Genomic DNA, 19,909 nt, shown 5'->3' with positions numbered 1-19,909 from the left:
AGCACCTTTGGTTTTGCATGGCACTGAACCCCCTTTCATGGCTACTAGAGGACATGGTTTGCGAAGAAAATATGATCTGTGTACTAAGTGCGAGCTGACTCACTTGATGTACTTCATCAAGCTGTATGCTGGTACTGACGATCACCTAAGAAGGCTGTAATATTCGGATGGAATTTGGATTCGACCAGTGTCACGAATCGCATGCGAACATAACATGGGTGAACAAACTATGGCCGAGACAGACTTCTGCAAGTACCTAGGAATTCTGCAAGGAACTCATGCTCGAGTTAGTCATTCCTGCGACGTGTAAAGTTGGGACTGAAATTGTATCGTTCGGGCAAGAATAAAATAAACGCATTGAATGCATTCGCAATCCCTTCTCTGGCTTATGCATTCGAAATATTGCCGTGGATGAAAATCGCAGACAGTAGGAGTTCCTTTGACCTCTCACAGTCTAGTTCAAACAATACAGAAATACACCATTCTGCATACGTGCTCGATGTTGCGGGGAGTTCTCGCAGGATTCTTCGATTAACCTACCACTGGTCACCACCACCAGAGCCCGTTTATCTTTTAAGTAGCCAGGATCGTCCGAGCCTTAATGCTTGGCACTTCAGTGCAAGTATTAGGTAAAATGCGAAATTTGCCGAGATAGCGGCAGCTCGGAATAACTAAATAATAACTAAAAATAGGAAAAATAAGTATATGGTTAGCAGCATTGATGGGTGGTATTAAATGGTGGCCCCTCTCTTAAAAGTGTAAGGTTGGGTCACACGAATAATACAAATTTTATCTTAGATTTTGGCTATTTAGTTATTTCGATTAGTTGTCACGGTTTCCTTTAACAATGTGTAATAGTGGCCTATTTTAGTGCTTTTAGAACATGAAAGGAAATGCTTTACGACAAATTTTCAGGAAACACTGAATTAAAATGAGATTACGCAACAATGGATATAAGTATGGGCACAATTCCTGCGTTATGAGGATATGCCCCAAAATGGTAGTTTAGCGTGGATTTCGCTATTAGCGAAGATAAAATTAGTACACGTAACTAATTTAGATTTCATCCTTTTAGCAGAATTTATTCAGTGTGTTGATGGCACCCAAAAGAACACCGTTTCAGATAAATGCACTAGCCTTCATCATTCACTAGTGGAACCCTTCATCCTGCGGTGCGGCAATGCCGAAATCCACTTATCTAATAGGACTGTGGTTTCCACTGAAAAACATCGATTCTTGCTTGCCCCTGTTTGCATCCTCTGGAAGTCTCAAGTCTCCTAACTTCACTACTTTCCATCGTAACTGATTCCTGGTGCAAATTCCAGAAATGGTCCCTTTTCGATTTTGCTCGAGATTCAGGATAAAGGCTTCGAACAAAAGCGTCTTTTTTAAGGTTTTGTTGAAAACGACGCATTGGTTGAAATACTCGTATGTGTTCTTGGATGCTTGTCGATTTTTGCCAAGAATTATAATAATTCCACGGTCGGAGAAGCCTCAGAGCGTACCGCAAAGCTCGATGCTGCGCTGTTGAAAGTTATATTTATCCAAAACTGTGCATATTCCTTTCGTTCAAAAAGACTGAATACAGTAGATTCAACTTCCAGCGCATTGCTCGAAATTTTTGATAGAGAAAAATCATTGCGCATGTTTGACCGTCGAAGGCGATGTTCGAGAAAAATTCCGCGCATAAGCTCTGGTGTTAGTGCCATGTATGTGCATTTGGCATTGCACCGCTGTGTACAGCTTGTCACATGGGATGGAGAAACACACACAAGGAAACCATCTTAGCGTGGTCGACACATCAATAGATTAACCACATGGATCACGGGCCTCCTCATCAACTAAAAGCCACAAACCTAGCAAAGAAGTAACTTTGTTCTGTTGAAGGGGGTAATTTGCTCCCGAAATATATATCTACACTGCAAAATAAAAATTGTAGTTTGGAGTAAACTGCTGGTCTATCAATTTTAGGCTAGACTACAAATGGAAGACAATAGCTAACCTCTTATTCCGTGCCTCTTTACCTCTGCTCCTCCTATATACACTTTTCTTGCCTCTGTCCCAGAAGAGGATACGATGGTTAGCTTTACGAATAACTTAGCCATAGTTGTTATAAAGAAGTGCCCAGAGAATGTCAAAGTGGGGTTCGCATGGGGGTGCATTATCTTTAGTCAAAATATTAGTGCTATAAATGAGCTTGCTGTACCATTCAAGATCTATGAAAGGGTGTACAGAATGCAGAAATGTGACAAAGTCAGAATCGCATTATCGTGGGTAGCGCAGATAAAGCGGGTTGTCGAAAGACGATGGACGGCAAAACTCCATGGAATGGTTTCAGTCGAAACACGTTAGTTCCCTTCATGGTGAGTCCGGAGAGTGCAATTGGGGAGATGATTGGGGCTACTGAAAGAGCTAGGAGTACGGGTTGAAAGAAAAAGACCACATACGGCTATATTCAGAAAAGTAGATTTTACCCACCCTTTCACGTATATGGGAAGTATTGTCTTTCTCTTCCCTCTCTTAACCACCATACAAAATTTGGTTATTCATTGAATAGACCATATATCACAGTTTCCTTATCCCCACGGATATATTGAAGTTATTCCTTCAAGATTTTGCTGGATTAGAGTCCTCCGATGACACGACACCACACCGGCAAGTATTAACGTAGGCTTGGAGCTCGGCGGTCACTTTCCTCCTCCCATATAGTAGTAGAGTGAAAATCTTGGCGCGTAACAGCGCGAGCGCATCCCAGGAATCGTTTTCAAAAACGAATATATCCTTAGGATATATAATTACTACCATGACAGTCTTAGCGCCATCCACCGTCGTAAGTTAATCACCAAATTTTTGTGGTTCAAGAAGGAAGCAAAGTGTTTTGCAAACCACTAATTTGACCATTTGTTTCCCTCGATCTGTCACCTAAATTATGAAAAATGAGAAATGAAGGAAGCATTAGCCACAAAATTTGCCACTAGCTTATCCCATCTGACCCTACCGTAGCCGATTTTCGGTCATCACTACCAAAAATACTTAGTCATATACTCATGTTAATACATGCGTATGAATGGAGGCGTCAATTTTACATCAAAGAGGCTCATAATTATTATAAATGAATGTACACAATAATAATTATTTGGATCAAAGGCTCATTATATTTTATCTTTGTATTTACAGACACACTAACGCCCACGAGCGAGAACGTCCGCCTAAATATCTCCACATTATATTCGGGTTATCGAAAATTAAAGGTACCATAAATGATTCCAGTAACTTTAATTGCGACAAACTTTAGAGCCATTGTCTAAGTTTATCACATTAAAATAACTCTTCTCCGTAAACACTTCACCTATTGTTATATCAGAGAGTGCAAGGGTGGAGTCAGGACTTCATCAATAAGAGTATAATGCCCCATTCTGTTTGGCGCGCCACCGACTTTATTCATCACAATATCCCTTCGTGTAATACCGGGAAGGAGGAGGACATGGAGGCACTTTGATGGTTCTGAATGACATTGAAGAATAGCCGGCACGAGGAGAGGAACTAGGAGTGTAACGAGTAAATGGGAAGGTGTAAATATAGCAGTGATGTGTGTTTCCGTTTCATAGACAACCTCGAAAAATTCCATGGAGCAACGAGTTGCGCACTGCTGACACTTGTTTGAGTTCTTTTGGATGTTATACATACAATATTTGCCGAAGTCTTCCTGCCTCGTGTTCTACACACTTTTAACGAGCTCTTGAATGCTCTCAGTAAGGGTGAGAGGTGTCATTTGGGGGTTCAAAGAGGAGAGATTCGTTAAGTAGGTGGAGGTGAACAGAGTAACGAAGTGCGGGTAGCTTAAAGCTTATAAAGATTTCTAGGGTCGAACTTGGGAGAGTTAGTTCCTTGATGTATGCCGAAATTCAGGATAAGGATTCGTTCTGATATTTGTAGGAGTCAAATGAAAAAGGGAGAAAGATCTTATTATATGATAGTTTTATGGGGTTAGTGAAGATCAAAAAGGAGTCATTGGAGAAGCAGCAGAACAACACAAGAAGAATCGCTTAAGGATGGTATAGGGAGGCAAGCGGAAACTCTACAGGCAAGACGAAACCCTACAGTGGTAGCATAAAAAGTCAATGTATTAAGAAGTGTGTAGACAGAAGGAAGTAACGGGGCATGATAATACCAGTGACATTCCAAAGTCCATGGAAAGACCATCCGAGAAATTGATAGTAAATGGCAGGTGAAGGCTGCAGATCATGCAAAAGAGAGCACAAATTAAGATATAAAGTAGCAGGAAGTGGTCCGAGAAGCTACGGAACAACAGGAAGAAAGTTTTAAGCAGGGTGAGCATACCAGGCAGGTCAGTGCAACGCCGGAGGAGATGACTTTTCGAGAGGTGATAAGTCGGCAGACGATAGAAGTGTAGAGGCGAGAAGTGATTGATAAACTTGTATGGATATGCCAGAGGCAGTGCTGTCTAAGCGGGAAAATTATGATAGTAAAAAATGTGGCGAAAAGGGACTAAATGGTACTTCTATATGAGCGTACCTAGTTTTAAGCAAAAAGAAAAAAACTCCCACCTCTTCTGTTGTTGCATTTTGGGCCCTATCTATGAATCTATCAAATTCCGTACGACTTCCTTTGTGACTTGAAAGCAATGGTCCGCCAAGTTTTGAAATTGATGAGCGTAGCATGTATACGCATTTTTTGAAGCGGGTGTTATATTTTCATTAGATGAAAGCATGTAACAAACTCACAAGAAGTAGAAGGAGTCATATGGGATGGATAAATGGAGCAGAGAAGACAAGAGTTTTAGAATGGTTACTGTGCAGAAAGCGTAGTGACAGATAGTTGTGTTTATCGTTTGAATGCTACACTGATTAAGGAGTGACTTCTAGCAAGTATGACAATACTACGAAACTGAGAGGAAACAATTAATTCATCATCATCAACGGTGCAACAACCGGTATCCGGTCTAGGCCTGCCTTAGTAAGGAACGGCAGACATCCCGGTTTTTTGCTGAGGTCCACCAATTCGATATCCCGAAAAGCTGTTTGGCGTCCTAACCTACGCGATCGTTCCATCTCACGCAGGGTCTGCCTCGTCCTTATAAACTTTCCGGGCTGGATCATCCTCATCCATACGGATTAAGTGACCCGCCCACTGTAACCTATTGGGCCGTGAGGCTGGTTGATTGAAAGTTCATTGCTGACCCATTGCCGTGCCTGCTCGCGTTCTGTATAAAACCACCCTCGCACGTTTTCAGGAATATGGAAACGACTGAGTGTAATTATGCGGTGTTTCCAACGATTTATTATCTGAAATAATAAAAAACTTGTTTCTTTTTCGTTGGTGTTGACAAAAAAGAAACAACAATTTTTTTATTATTTCAGATATGGAAACGAAATCCTTACAAACCACGGCACAAACCTTTCCTGCTGTTTCTCTAGCATGGCTGGTATTATGCCATCTGGGTTCGGGGGTTTACGTATATGCGGGGAGCTGTTTATAGACCAGCCAATTTTAGCTGTGTTAAATACTGATTTGATAAGCTCACAAGACTGACACTGACACTGGTCAGACACTCTCCAATTTGCCACCCTGAAAGTCCAATTGTCGGTTAGCGGGATATCAAAGACCTCCTCAAAACTGTTAGTGTTATCCGAGCTGAGAAAATCAAAAGTTATTGTACTGCTCCTGTTACACACTATGAGGTTTGTGGTAGTCAAAGCAATGTTTACGTCTTTCCTTGATTGCCGAGCTACCCCAAAACGGCTTGCATTGGGCGTTTTTGTTGGGATGGTGGAATTCAAAGAGTGGACATACACGTTCTCTGCTCTCGCTTGTTCTAGTTTGGCTATGGCGTAAAGGCTGTTTGTGTCGAAGATACATGCTCAGAAACGTATTTTTCGCTATCTTGCTCAGAATATGTATGGTCTTCTGATACTGGCGCTTAAGGAGGACTCCAATGAACCTTAGCTACTTCGTTGTATTTCTGATGCCCAACATTGCTGTCGACCCTTGTTTTTGGGAGACCCCTGACGCCGTCGGTTTCGGATTAGGAGCTCTGGACCAAATTCAATAACGTCATTTTTTCTAGATGCCATAAACGTATCTGGAATACCCCCATTCGCAATAAGGAATTGCATTTGCTCCTTCCAATCACAAAAAGCCACATAGAGATACAGTATCTTATCGTCCGATCAGCCTGTTGGATACAATGAGGAAGGAGATAGAGAAATCTAGAATAGACGGCTACCCATTGCCGAAAATAGAAATGGCTTGCAGGAGCGCCGGTATGGCTTTCGGCGTGGCTACTATGCGGTGGATGCAATAAACATGGTTGTGAATCTGGCAAAAGCCTGATGTGCCCTTTTGATATTAAATGTCAAAAACGCATTCAGCTCCACCAACTGGAATCGAATTAAAGGGGCGTTAGCAGACATAGACGTTCTCTGATATTTAACTAGTCTGGTTGAAAATTGTCTCTCAGGAGGAGTTTATCACAGAGTTGGATACTGGGTCCCCTGTTGCTTTTCCTATCCCATAAAAGGCTACGGTTTGGGATTTGCGGATGACCGGGCTGCACTTATTACAGAAAAGCGCCCCAAGAATGTGGAGGTCTACGCAACGGAAATTGGGAGAACGGTAGAGTTCTGGCTAGAAAGAGCCGGACTGACCCTGAGGGACGAGTAAACTGAAGCGGAAAGTGGCAGTCAGTGGGTCATCTCAAAACCGGCGATCAATTACCTGGGGGTGGGGATTAATGCCAAACTAACGCTCAGGGAGCACATAGAGTGTGCATCTCAAAAGGAAGCCAATGTTGCCGGATATTAGCGACCGAAAATCTGACGGAGATTGCTTCTAGTCGGAGTGGTGCGATCCATTCAACTTTACGCGTTGTCTTTCTGGAAGGACGGAAGCAGGTGAATTCGGTTTATCGATTAATGGCCCTGAGTGTTTGTAGTGCTTTTAAAATTACATCAGATGAGCAGTATTGGTGGCGGGGGACATGATCTCAGTCGACGTTCTGTCGAAAAAATGCTGTACCATGCAAGACGTATGGACTGTCACACAAAACCCAGAAATAGTCAAAGTCGAATGATGTCTGGCAATGTAGATGGGGAGGGGGTTCTACGAGACGTCACTGGATGTAAACGCTCCTTCCTAACAATAGGCTTCGCTTGAGCGGAAACATGAGGAGACCAACTACCAATTTAATAAGTTCCTCATGGAACACGGCTGTTGCTACAGTCATTATTGACATCGCTTTGTCTTGAATGATTCACTGAATCATCTTAATTTTGGTGGCATACCGGAGGGTCCAGAGCATGTGGTGTTTCCTTGCCCAAGGTTTGCAATGGAGAGGAGAAATGTGAAACAAGCATTGGTCAGTAGCCTGAGCCTGAAAAATATAGTTGCGGAAATGCTGAGGTCGAAGGAGAACTGCCTTGCGGTTTTCTCCGTAATCGTAAAACTACAGCATGAATTGCTCACAGAAGAAAAAGGGAGGAAGGCAGAAAGGAGCAGAAGCATGAGTGTCTAAAGGCAATCCCACGCCACAAAGAAATGCCTAAATGGTGATCCGGCATGGCTGGGGCTGGACAGCCCGAGAGTAGTTTTTAGTGGGTGGGAATTTCACACGCACACGCTCTAGCTCCGTCTACCAACAAAAGAAGAAGATACATTTCATCAGAAGAAACCCTTGGTGATGCTCTTTTGGCTACCGTTTCGGTTTTATTGGATATTCACCCATTATTTGATATGTTTAATTCAATAAAACAAAGTAGTAGTATCTGGCAAATTTCGCCCATTTTTCATCAATGGTCAATTTGATCTGTAGAAGACGATTTGAACCTTGAAATTTAGCTTTGGATCGTCCGTGTTTACGGTCAAATTACACTAATCAAGTGAACTAAAACTTGCAAATGATATTTATTCTCTCCGGCCCTGCAAACAACCACCCATCTTTACGGACAAGGTCGATTTTCAATTCTTTATCTCATCCCATGGCAACTTTCTCCGTCGAAAGCTTTCGTTGAGTTAGCAACAATTCTTGACGGAGTAGCATGAGTAGAATCCGAAGCAGTAATTCTATGGCTGAAAGGGGATGAAGCAAGAACATAACGAAACATATAAAACCCATGTCCATGTTCATGGCCCCAACTCAAAATGTTTGCTTAATTCTTTGGGGTTACCTATGTTGAGTCTACGGAGAGGTCAGTCAGTTGAGTGTAAAGTGTTTTGTTGGGCGGTTATGCCTCTTTGTAGCTCTCGGGAGTGTTGTGTTTCTTGAGGTATCTGTAAGATACTTTTAGTGATACATCTGTTGCCTCTTTTGTTCCCTGTCCTATTTATATGACGTGAATTATCTACGTCCGTCCGTTGACTAGTTTAGTTTGATTGGCTTTTATGGCGTTGTTATATCATTAAATAATATCGTTATGATTCCACGGTCCTCTGAGCCCATAGTGTTGAATTGAAATGTATAGTGCGTTGTTCGGATCATTCCTGAGCCTGTTTAATCAGTTGGGTTGTCTGAAAAAATTGTAATTTAAATTTCGCATATGGCCCTCCCGAAAGAAACCACTTAACATAAATTGAGCCTTAGCCTTCGTTGTTGGCGTACGGTGTATCCATTAGCCGCTTAAGATATCTTTAGACTTGTCGCACCACCTTCTTCTTATTATGACCATGAAAACAAGGTGGCAATCCTGCCCATTCCGCTGGTTAGAAATTTCACGTGTATGACGAATACAATTCAAGAAAACTTGGACATTTTCCGAGAAATCGATATTGTTGGCCTATGAAGTGAAATGCTTCCGAAAACTCAATCACATTTGCTAGGACAGATTTTAAAACAGGATGGTGGCAACAAAAAACGGCGAAAGCCATAAGATGAGGGTTATGCAAGCAAAGTCTGATGTAATTTGATACTTGGCCAAGGATTCGATTTCTATTTCAATCATGAATTTGCCTGGTGGCAACGATACGGTGGAAAAACGCAAAGTGAACCGCAATTCTTTTTAGTAAGGGGTTGCGTTACGTGGAAGGTCCTTATGTTTAATAGCGGCACAGTTGAGAGAAGGTCTTGTTGCTAGTAACTTATTGGGTCCAATTGGGGTTTATTGAGAAAGTTTTATCAACTTGGTTGTTTGTTTTATATTTTAACTGAAATGAATTTTTAGATGGGAAGGCATATGTTATTTTTGGGTTTTTATTTGTCCTTGACTTCTTGAGCTTAACTCACGATCATTTCAAAGCATGTATTCTGTAAAGTGCATGTCTTTTAACAAGTACAGTGCAAAGTACGCCGTTCCTTCACTCCATTGTGTAAAACTCATTCTAAATATTGGAAAAAAAACAAATGTTCGGATAGTAGTAGTCTCACCTTATGCCGTTTCGTCTCACTTTAGTGTCCTTTGGATACTACCTATCATATTCAGACTGGATATTTCCTTTATATTCCAACGAGTTGAAAGCATGTCATGTCCCAAGGGTCCTTAGTGACAATGTCAACACTCTAGAAATATAACACTTAATGGAATAGACGGGGAGCATTATCAGCTCTCTTGTACCCTGAGGCTGATGTGACTAAATGAGAAAGTGAGAAAGATTAGCTTTAATCCACAGCTTTATTAAATTTCTATATGAAATACAAAGTTTCCGTTGCGTACAATGAAATTTTCTCAGGCGTAAAAGGCGTATCCAACCAGTAATTATCATTAGCTTTTCATAGCAAGGTGCTCGCTGGAAAGTTAATTTCATTTTGCTTAATTAGGTACGCTGGTTTCGGGTTTTATTCCATGACTCACAGTCATTACCCGGCGCCATCGGGCTTGTCCATTATAAAAAGCTACAAAGTAGATTTGTATAATTATACCTTTGATATCCTTTTCAAAGTGCAGATGTAGATTCCATCGCACTTGAACGAGCAGATGCTCATAGTACGATATTACGCTCGATCAACAGATAGCTGCTTCACGACCGAATTTTCTGCTCAAATTATTTTATATTGGCGCTGCTGCTCATCTTTTGGATTTCTACAGCATCATCAGCATTTTAAGGATACACTCTGTTCCAGAATTGTTTGAAATATTTCGGTTAAAAGGAGTCCATTGACCGGGGGCTCCCGCACTCTGCTTCCAAAAATACATACAGAAGAGATGGCAGATAAAAGGGGTAGCTTAATTCTTTGCACTCTCAGCGATTCGTATTGGAGTAGAGATTAAAGTAGTGAAATTTCCGAGACCCTGACGGAATTGATTGGCATAAAAAACTAAATCAATTATTAATCGACTTCGATTAAAACAGATGTTTAGCAATCGGATTGAGCTCCCCTCCAAACAAGTTACTGATTCCGCCATGCCGTTGTCCTAAAATCTGCTTTTATTAGATCTTCAACTCCACCCTTCTCCATTACGCCACCTGTTCATATGCCAAATATACATATATCCATGCACGTAACATATGGAAGCCTTTAATTTTATGTAGCGTACTAAATTTCACTCCAAAAGGGAAGATTTTCTGAACTTCACTTTACGGTCGAATATATTTTACTCGACTTCGTACCTTACCCAGCTAGATTACTCAGCTCCAGGAGCACGAACAGCGGAAGGAGTCAAACAGGGAGAAGTGGCGACAGGAATAGGGATACACTTTTTGTTACGGTATCCTATTCTGTTTTTGATAATATTTCCCATTTTTCGTCTCTTTTCCGTTCCTCGGAAACAACATTATTTTGATTTAAGAGGGTGCGCGCGCGAGGTGAAAGGATAATATCCAAGATATATTTAAGCTGTTACATCTTTGTTGTACGGTAGAATTCCTTGGAGTTGGCGACGAAGTGAATGTGTGTTTGTGTGGTGAATTAGTGTCGGTGTTTTAGAGCCGAAGAAATTTCAGCAAGAAATCCTCGATGTGGTGAAGTGTTGAAGAGTGTGAACAGAAAGGAAAGAACACAGAAAAGAACAAGCGGCGTGGTATAAGGACGAACTTGCCGGATTTTGATTTTATGGATATGGAATCGAAACATGGGAATTGGAAAAAGTTTTGAAAACAGAATAAAATATTGGTAAGTTAATTGTGAGTTTTTATGTGTCAGATGATACGCAAAATATTGCTTAAGGAAGAATTTTCAATAGAAGTTCATGACTAGGAATGAAAGTTCAGTTTACTTTCACGTACTGCAGTCTGCATTAAAGATTATATTTATTCTTGCAAATTCCGGCTGCAAACTTGTTAGCACTGATGAAGGGAACAAGTGGTTCCCGAAATATCGGTTTTCGAATAAAGACAGCCAGGGCAAACACACCGTCTCTACTTAATATTTTTATTCTCGGTTAAATTGTTGCCCTTCACCCCTTGGTGGGGTATTGTTTGTCAACCACACCTGCGCGCCATCGTTCGCGGTTACATGAAATACGACTTCCCGAGGCGCTCGCACTCCTTCTCTTCTGTTCTGCGCCAAGTACTCGTCGGCCATCTGGGGACAGTGGATTCCACTGCAAGGCATATCCCGCAATGCAATTGTCACCCCTCCTTCATCTGTTACCTATCCACCATCATTTCAGTGTTCCTATCACATCACATACCAAGCTGTGCGCCGACCAAGTTGTTCCTATTGACGAAAGCTTTTGAGTAACAGTAGAGTTCAGTTTCCTTTGCTTCTAATATATAGCAAAACAGAAAGAGCACTATCCCAGGACAATGTCAACCTGAGATAACTGTATTTCCAATTTTTAGACAGGGCAGCGAAAGTGGATCTATCGCTCTTGATGTCTCGAGCAACATCTAGTTTGGTGCCGCTGTCGGCAGAAACTACGCTTCCTGGATATACAAATTGATCGACGTTTTCCAAAACTGTTCCAAAATGATCTGAGGCGGAAACCAGCCTGCTCTCTGTCGATCATACGTTTCAGGATTATTTAAGCTATTATCGTTGCGACGGAGTACGCAGACACCCCTGCAAATGCCACACTCAAAACGGGTCCCCGTTTTTGGAATCTTAACAATTATCCCCTTTTTCTATTCTCTGCAAAAAGTCTCGGATTCTCAAGATTTCCGTACGAGTGGAAGCAACAGATCTGCACTAACTGCAGGTGCAGCGATAAATAAATAACCCTGTGGGGAGATCGTCAAACCCAGTGGCTTTGCTGTGTGCGCTAATGACCGAAATAATTTATCTTCTGTTTGGAGGATCAGTCCGTATCAGCATGTTAGAATGACTAGCCATTTCATCTACAAGAGGAGGAACGCCACCGGATGTAATACGGTTAAGGACCGTGGTGAAGTGTTATTTCCTCCTCTTCAGTTGTTCATCATCGTGGATGAGAAGCCGACCGTTAACGTCCTTCACAGGACCATCAAAGGATTTGCGACCACATGCAACCGCTTTCGTGATCCGACATACAGTTTTGAAATCATTACGATATCGGTTGATGCACAATTAATACTAATAATTATGTACCACAACTTAACGTAATCGCTTGCGTGGGTGAATGGTCTAGATTCCATCGAATTTACCATATAAACTGACCAATCATTTAAGAAATCTCTGTTCCAAGTTGTCTAAAATTTTTGGCGTTTTTTCGATGGTGCTACAGCCGAAATCGACCCTTGGCCTCCCAAATGCATCATCATCATCAACGGCGCACAATCAGTATCAGGTCTAGGCCTACCGTAGTAAGAAACTTCAACACCCCGGTTTTCTGTCGAAGCTCACCAATTGGACATCGCTAAAAGCTGTCTGGCGTCCTGAACTACGCCATCCCTCCATCTCAAGCAGAGTCTTCATTTTCTACCATAGATATTGCCCTTATAGACTTTCCGGGCTGAATCATCCTCATCCACACGGGTTGAGTGACTCGCCCATCATACCCTGGTAAGCCCGATTTTATCCACAACCAGACAGTCATAGTATCGCTTATAGATTTCGTCGTTATGTAGGCTACGGAATCGTCCATCCTCATGTAGGGGCCACAAATTCTTCGGAGGATTCCTCTCTCGAACGCGGCCAAGAGTTCGCAATTTTTCTTGCTAAAAACCCAGGTCTCCGAGGAACACATAATGACTAGTAAGATTATAGTCTTGTACAGTAAGAGCCTGGACCCTATGGGGAGACGTTTTGATCGGAATAGTGAAACAGTTTTTGTAAGGTGAAGTATGGCTGGCAACAGAGCCAACGCGGATTTCATCGACATAGCTGTTATCGGTTGTGATTTTTCAACGGTTTCAAAGTTGTCGTCTGCTATTTGCAAACCAAACCTTATTGAAATCGGTTCAACGTCTGTCTGTTTCTCTTTTTTTTTATTTTTGTAGGAGGTGGAAATCTTCAAAAGACTCTGGCCTGGGCACGCCAGAGTGTGGTATCTTTACCTACTAGAATCACCCCCAACTCCCCCCCCCCCCCACCCCGTGGAACCATCTTTAGGTATTACATCACGGGGCGGAGTTAGCTTACTTTAGCTAGGCCTCTTTTCGTCTTGCCGCGGGGGTCGTAACTGCGCCTTCCTCACTTCCTCTGCTTTTCGCAGTTTATCCTGGCTTACTGCGATCGTGGAATTGATCGCATCCCAGTCTTCCTGGCAAGCTACCATTCTCCGGACAAAATTTTCCGGTGATAGCACTTCACCTAGAGTTTCCTCTAGGTTCCGCCTTTCTTCCACGAACCCCCCAAACTGGGACTGCATACAACATGATAGAACCCACCACCCTAGCTATGATCAGCTTGCAAGTATGCCGCGGTCCTCCTACGTTCGGCATCATCCTCGCGAGAGCCATACTCGTGGTGGATGCTTTTTTGCAAGTATGCTCTATGTGCTGCTTAAAATTAAGTTTTCCGTCTATTATCACTCCCAAGTATTTGATGGCCAGCTTGAAAGTGATGATACGATTCTCGATTCCAATGCAGGCGTAATTTCTTTTCCGGCGTTTAGTGTCTTTTCCTCCACGAGTGCCAGTTCAGCACTCTCTAACCAAGCCTTAGCAACACCGATTGCTTCGCTTGAGTACAATTCAGCATCCTCCAGATGCTTTGCGACCACAACCAGTGCTATACCATCAGCGTAACCCACCGCCGTGGCCTTCTCCGGAACCGGAAGGTTGAGCTCATCATTATACATGATGTTCCACAGTTATGGACCCAGTACAGAGCCCTGTGGGACACCTGCGGAGACAACGTACTCCTTGGGTCCATCATCTGTATTATCTGTCTGTCTGTCTGTTTGTCTTGCTGTCTGTCTGTTAGTCCGTCTGGCTGTCTGTCTGTCATTGACACGAAATTTTGTAAAAAAGTGGGAACTGTGAATGCCCATATATGCAATGAGTGATATCATTCTTCTTTGAATTTTAGAGAGAGGGGGGGGGGGGGCGTCTTCATACGTTAAAAAAGGGAGTGTACCATTTTTGTTCACCGAATATAGTCATGTTGTATGGTATGGTATCAAATGAAATGTCTCGATTAGTACTTTCCGAAGCTGGTCTTAGTTTTGAGATTTGTTAGAAAGACGGGAGTAGGAGGGGTGGAAAGTGATGATTTATTTAACGGACCCATTCTCAGAAACTACCCAACCGAAAAATCTGAAAAAATCATGAAGCTGCCTCTATATGGTGGTCAGGCCTCAAAGTACTCTCCATATCGATATCTGCTCAAATGAAGTTCATAATAGTATATTACAATATTTTTGGGGAAATTGAATAAAAGCCCCCTTTAAGTCTATCCCAGAATTATGAAAGTTTGTAGTAGTATAAAATGTAATACGAAGTATGTTATCCTCAAGTTTGATTACTGACTACTATTACTGACAAAGTTGCGGTAGCTCGAAGTTGACTTGCTAAATGCATATATATAACGGGCTACGTACAAATGGGATTGTTCTGCACTCATACATACTCATAGAGGAAGCAAACAAAATCTTTCATACCTGAAGCGCCGAGCTACCGATTTCCCGACTTGTTATTGTTTTTGTTTGACCAGTGCGAACCGATGTTGTTGGTTCTTGTTCTTTGGCGCCGACGTCTTGCCTTCATTAATGTGCAGCCCCAGATCTCGCGCCGCCTGCTCGATCTAGATGAAGGTAGACTGAACATCTCGGTTGTTCTTCATATAATGTCAATATCGTCAGCGTAGGCCAATAGTTGGGCGGACTTGAAGAGGATGGTTAAAGGTTAAAGAGGACGCATGATAGGGCACCCCCTTGTCTTAGACCGTTGTTGACGTTGAATGGTCTCCAGAGTGAACCTGCCGCTTCTATCTGGTTGAATTAGCAAGATAGCGTAGAATTTCTTATAGATGGTACTCAACAACGTGACATCAATATGATTGCTGCACTGCGTGATATCTCCCTTTTTATGTATCTGACATATAATGTCTCGTCTTCAGTCGTTAGGCATTGATTCGCTGTCCCACACCTTAAGCACAAATTGATGAACTGCTTGGCGTAGTTGCTCCGTGGCTCCAATATGCTCCATTCTGTCGGAAATCAGATTTCCCTTTTTGTCTCGGCAGGATAACCATTGAACTGCTGAATTCTTGGTAAAACTTGCGCGCCTGGTACAGTTGTTCCCTGTACTTTTCGAGTTCAGAGACATACTGGTTCTCCCAGGCTTCCTTTTTCCGTGGTTGAAGTCGCTTCTTCGATCGACGGAATTCGTGATAAGTCTCCGCGCGTGCCCGCGTTCTCTGAGAATGCAACATAACTCGGTATGCAGCATTATTCATCGTCGAAACTGCCATTCCGACTTTTCCTGCGGCTGGGGCCAAGTATGTTTGTGGCAGTATCAATGATAACGCTTTTCAGGTGGCTGTGAAGATCATTTGTTGATGCTTCACCCCCAGGTCCTCTGTTGACTGCGGTTATTGCAGCATCTATTTCCCTCTTATAGGTGTTACGGAGATCTGTGTTGTTGACGGCTTCAGTATTCACTCTCGCCAGATTGTCAGAGGGGATCGCAGGCGGTGTTGGCCCCCTTATATATTTTGACATTCATCAAAGCTGAGAGGTCGCCACGTTCGATCAACACGTGGTCAATTTGGTTGACATCTAGACAGCCCCACTTATGTTTGTGGACCATTTTCCGCGCAAACCAGGTACTTTCAATAACCATTCCGTGTGATACTGTTAACTGAATAATGCGCAGTTCGTTATCATTGGTATCCTTATGTAAGCTATGGGAGCCGACGTATCGGTGGAATACGGGCTCCGTCCCTACGCTACTGTTTAAATCTCCAAGTATGATTTTGATATCATACTTGGGCCAGGCTTCGCGGGTCCGCTCAACTGCCTCGTAGAAGGTAACGTTCTCCGACTCTGCAGTGTCCTCTGTAAGGGCGTGAACGTTAATGAGGCTTATATTTCTAAATTTGCCTCGCAGGCGCAGAGGATTGTGAGCCGGCCGCTGTTGTGAGCAGAGGAAACAGGTTTAATGCTGTTATAATGAATGAGTGTTAGTGGCATCGGGGAAATGGTCTTTTTTGAAGGTCGGATAAATGTGTTAGAAACTGGCTTGATGCCTCCATAAACGCGCATTTACGGTAACACCGACTTGAATGGTGTTAAATTCTAACAAATTAACTCACCCAATTACCAATTAGCTACCGCAATGGATTGGTCTAGAGAGAATAGCATTGCCTTGTCAGATTGGTCGGCTCATCCCCGTCGAACATCTCGAACAGTGCTGAGAAACGTGGTCTATAACACATAAAAGATAGCTGCTGCAATAAAGGTTAAGGGTGGACCAACAAAATATTAATAATATTGTATTAATGATACAACGTAATCGATTAAATCACTAAGTCTGATTTTTTACGCTGAATACGAAAAAGACAAAATATTATTTATATTTATGGCCAAGGCTGTATAGTACGTATATTGAATACCGTTTGTTTAATTCACCTATCTGAATTAGACACTACCCGCAAACTTCATTAGCACGTATATATACACAAATATGTCTGTCTGCGATAATTGATATTAATATACAGCTGAGTAAAAAAATAAAACAAAATATTCTTTCCAACCCCCATTCATATGAGCTGGTATTGACGAATTGATATGTGATGATGGCGTCATACGTTGTAGAATGCACGAAATTCACAAAAATGACAAAACTTCACCCTCTATAACTATGTTAATTATAGTCGGAGTTTCTTCAAATTTGACCAAATTGTACCTTATGTTATTCCTTACACAAATACTTGTGTATGTACTTCTGGGATGAGCTTAACGGAGGTTGCCGGATAAATTATGGATATATGGATATATACTATTATTAATTTTGTGCATATATCGGAACCGGATGTATTTTGAGGCCTAGATTTCGTAGATATGCACCAATGTGATTTTTTTTAGATTTTTCGGTTGGATAGATTCTGAGAACGAGACCTGTTTCACTTTTTGAGGCACACATTTTGAGCCCTTCATTCCTCTATTTTTCTCCCAATATCAGAAATAAGATCATATTCTGGACACACTAGTAGTGTACATGCTCCGCGCTAGATTTGCTGCCTGCTAAATTGCATGAATAGAGCTTCAATTGTTCTTCATCGAGCCGTCATCCTGTCAATCCTGCTATATCGGTTTCAGTTTTTTCCTGCACCTCATGTGCGAATATTTGTTCTGGAAATTATATAGCTACAATAACTAGCCAGACACCTTTGACCGCCCTAACCTAGTTATCACCGGGTCTTCTGGCTCTTATCTCTTGATAGCCTCTTCCGATTCCAAACCTTTCATCAGATAGCGCAGATACCATTTGGTTCCCGCGGTATTCAATACTGTTTTCTTTCTAGCTTTTGATATTCCAACCTTGGATGTACTGCTTCAGTTTGCGTTTACTTGCTTATTCTTCTTCTTGTTATTTCAACCCCATGCCCCCACCGTGCCATAGCTCCAATAGTATGGCAAGGTCAGACCTACTCACTGAGGTTCCGCTAGAATGTAGTCAGTTGCCTTCGGCTTCAAAGTTTCCTATAGAAACGGTTTGCATAATGCCCTGGGTCTGATGGAGTATTTTTCGTTTCGGCCCATACCGTTTTGTTCATATAGGGTGTGTCTATCACTACGTACTAATGGTCTTGCTAAACGAGGCATTTGACTTTCGGAGAGCCGTATATCGGCGCCTCCTGCTCCTAGAGAACTCCTCGTCTGTCTACCTTAAAGTTTACCTCTTCGTGGCATCTTAAAAACCGTGGTTGGCAATGTTAGTACAGTGCGAGTATTCCATAAGGTGAAGTGATACCATGACGAGTGTGAACCTGAAAATACACTTCACATATACGATCTATAGTAACCTGAAAAAGGGGAGTTTGGAGTGGGTTCGTGATGGGGGCGAAAGTTCTTTACACATTCCCGTTTGTCTTCGCCTAACCTAAATTGAACAGTAAAAATTCCAAAGCCTGTAAGAAAATCCTCCGATCCTTCCATTTCCAAAATATATAAAAAAAACATTAAATTTGTCACAACTTACATAACTCGCAACATTCATTAACAAATTTTCCATCTCTAATGAAAATCTCTACAGCGAGTAATTAAGCACTCAAAATCCTTATCAGCAGGCCTTTGTCTAAAATTCCCTAGAAATCCTGTTTGCAAAAAGTGCCAATGGCACTGGCCATAAAGGGTATTTTCTCCCGAGAACAATGCTAACCCACATCAACTGGTAGCAAGCATTTGTACCCATGTTTTGTTGTCGTTATTTTTTTATTTTAATGTTCAATGGCTTTTACGTATGTACAGCAACTTTGAATCTGAAGTTGTTTTTTGGTCTCATTCCCTCCAAGTTTCCTTTATAAACGTAAAGAATTTTAAATGAAATTCTGAAAGTCCTTTTGCCTTTTTCAAGCTATTAATGTTCTTTGTTCATGATGATGTTGTTATGGGTCAATTTATAAAAGGTCCCAACATCGCTTTTGTTCTTGCAACTTCTTTATACTCTCACCTTAAGAGTCTAGACATACGGAAAGGACTTACTGAGAAGGACACGAGTGTGAAAGCTTCACTCAGGAATAAATTAATGGCTAGGTGAGGCTAGGTATGGGGGATTTCGTGACAAGGGTTGTTGGCTTAGGAAAGTAAACTTTAAAAGAATGTTACGACTTGTCTAAAACTGGTCTACTTTCAAATCAGATAAAATGTTGTTGAAGGTACTAAAAGGAATATGTCATTCAAAAGAAAAGTACGAGGAAGGATCTCTTTCATCGTTCGAATAAATCATGTCCTAAAGGTTAATTGTGGCTCAACTATTTTCATTTGAAAGCATTTCCACTCAGAGAGTGGTTCATTCATTTCCATCTTCAGGAATAGCTACACATATCTTGACCCAAGAATTTAATAAATCTCTGATATCCTTTATCCAGGTGCAGTTGAATTTTCATTTAAATCTCAAAAGCCCAACATCCCTGCCTCGTCCAAATGTAGCTCCCGTTTTCGTTTGTAGTTGTCTGCCGGCGATGGAAGGTTAGTGCCTATTAGGCAGCACCGCTAATTAAAGAGCTCAGAGGTGAACGAGCAATTTGCTTAGTGACCTGTGAAATCGTATGAGGAGCAAAGTAGAACGTGACTTCAACGGCGATCTGGTTGTGGTTGCAGTTGAACTCGCAGCTTCGATTGGATTAGAGGATTTATGTTGCCCCCATAGGTATCAAGGATTTAAATGTAGCCATTAGCAATGTGTATATATATGTACGCCTCTGCTGCGTGCGAACGTTTGTACGGTATATGAGCAACATGGCTCTCTGTGGATTATTCCTCTAAATATAAATTAATGAGATTGGTAATATTATGACCATCATAAATAATACAATAGGACTGGAGATTAGATAAACCCAATTAGTGCCCATTAGAAGTGGTCATGCTCTCTCACATGTACCAATGTTGTGGAAGTAGCAGATATTTATATACGTGACCTTACGTATCTTTGG

The 19,909-nt window shown here is 41.9% G+C and overlaps 1 protein-coding gene across 2 annotated transcripts in view; it reads left to right on the top strand.

The window, feature by feature from the left end:
• Positions 1-8,159: 8,159 nt before the first annotated feature.
• LOC119661350 (slit homolog 1 protein) overlaps positions 8,160-19,909 on the top strand; it is a 399,183-nt gene continuing 387,433 nt past the window's right edge. Inside the window, exons 1-2 of one of the 2 annotated variants that reach the window (XM_038070654.1) lie at positions 8,160-8,285; positions 10,740-11,062. The gene's annotated coding sequence lies outside the window, so the exon portion shown is untranslated. Of the gene's footprint in view, positions 8,292-10,739; positions 11,063-19,909 lie in introns of both variants that reach the window. The other variant, XM_038070655.1, reaches the window with a different exon arrangement.

Source organism: Hermetia illucens, chromosome 1 (genome assembly GCF_905115235.1).
Source record: "Hermetia illucens chromosome 1, iHerIll2.2.curated.20191125, whole genome shotgun sequence".
Lineage (NCBI taxonomy): Eukaryota > Metazoa > Arthropoda > Insecta > Diptera > Stratiomyidae > Hermetia > Hermetia illucens.
This window is presented reverse-complemented; position numbering and strand designations above follow the sequence as displayed.